Source organism: Schistocerca serialis, chromosome 4 (genome assembly GCF_023864345.2).
Source record: "Schistocerca serialis cubense isolate TAMUIC-IGC-003099 chromosome 4, iqSchSeri2.2, whole genome shotgun sequence".
Lineage (NCBI taxonomy): Eukaryota > Metazoa > Arthropoda > Insecta > Orthoptera > Acrididae > Schistocerca > Schistocerca serialis.
In genome coordinates this window covers 455,874,061-455,875,809 of record NC_064641.1, presented here as the reverse complement: position 1 = coordinate 455,875,809, position 1,749 = coordinate 455,874,061, and positions in this window count along the sequence as shown.

Sequence of the window (1,749 nt, the reverse complement as noted above, 5' to 3'; positions counted from 1 at the left end):
ACTTTTTTAAAATACAGATGTGAATTGTAGTTCCTACCCACTACCCTTTACACATTACATAAACAGAATTTCTCCGGCGGAGTAGAAGGAGCTGTCAAAGACAAACTATTTAAGGTTAGAGGAAACAACTTTTGAATATTTTGGAGTATTTTGGTTTACTGATGTTAACATGGGTGCTGGAGTCGAAACGGTGCTTTAAAGATAGAAGTTTAAGTTACCGAGTGCAGCAAACGTATTGACAGAGAGATTCGATGGCGAATAGACGGCGTGGCATGCCTGTGGTACATTATTAACGCACGACGTCACTGATGGGTTATATACTGCACTTCAGCAAGAAAAGTTCAGCGTGGTGAACCCGAACTCCATCGACAAAAGTTCAGAGGTTGTTCAGGGACGTTTTTTTCTGATTTCCTTGGTATAAGGGATTCGTGCTTTCCAATGGTTCATGCCGACTAATTACATTTCGTTTGATTTGTTACTCAATTTCGTTTTTGTATCTATGCTGCAGTGAAAAAATCTGTCCAGCAGTGCGAATGTCGACGGCAGGCAAAGTGTGACTTGTTTGGAAACAAACCTGTTCCATTCAATCACGATACTAGACAACAGTGATGCCAACTTTACTCTTCGCCCTCAACTTGCATTTAGAGCTATTAGGTTCTGTCTCGGTTTGTTTCTCTCGCTGTGTTAGCTGTACGTTAACAGTGACACACAACAACATAGATAAGTTTACTGACGAAGAGTTGGCCGCTACCCTGTCTTGTCCAAGTCTCACCATCATCAACAACCTAAATTCATTTGAATCTGCTTATTGTAGAAATGCCTCTGCGTCCCTCTAGAATTTTTAACCCCTCCTCCCCAGAATTTCCTGAAATACCAGATGCACTGTTCCTTGATGCCTCTGGATGCGTGTTATCGAAAGGTGTCTACTTTCACTCAAGTTGCGCCATAAATTTCTTTTCTCCCCGGGTCGATTCCCTACCTCTTTTCTTGTTATTCAATCTACGCGCCTAACCTATAGCACTCGTCTGCAGCACCACATTTCAAAATCTATTCATTTTTTATCTTATTGTTTATCGTCCCCCTTACACTCCACACAAATACCTTCAGAAAAGACTGAGCCCAAGCATGATGAGATATCTCGAACAGAGTGACCTATTCTATGCTAGCCAGCATGGTTTGCGGAATCACGGTCATATGAAACAAGACTTGAAGTTTTTCCACGACATCCTGAAAGATATGGATCAATGCCAGCAGGAAGATGCAGTATTTCCTGATTTCCGTAAAGCATTTGAGTTACGCTGTTTATTGGAGTTACATTCTTATGGGGTATCAGGCGAAATTTGTAACTGGACTGAGGATTTCTTCACAGAGTGGAGTTCATCGATGATCGAAGGTATGGCTTTGTTACAAAACACTCAACGAATCGCAGACTACTTTTTTGATTGTACAAGAGGTGGGATTCTTCCTACACGTCGGTCAAGTGGCCTGGAGATATCATGGTATAATGCTGAAATTCGTAGCAAAAATAAAATAAAACTAGAAATTTAGACGGCTGCAGGTGTTTCCATTTGACATTTTATACTGAACAGACGAAGCCCTGCGAGCACCCAGTATAAAGATGAATTTACAGATACTTTGCGGAATAGGACTAATAAGGGCTCTTAAACGAATACAAAGAAGGCCAGTATGAACGTTTGCAGGTTTGCTGAGCCATCTGAGAGATGCTAGAATAATTGAACTGGCGCCAAC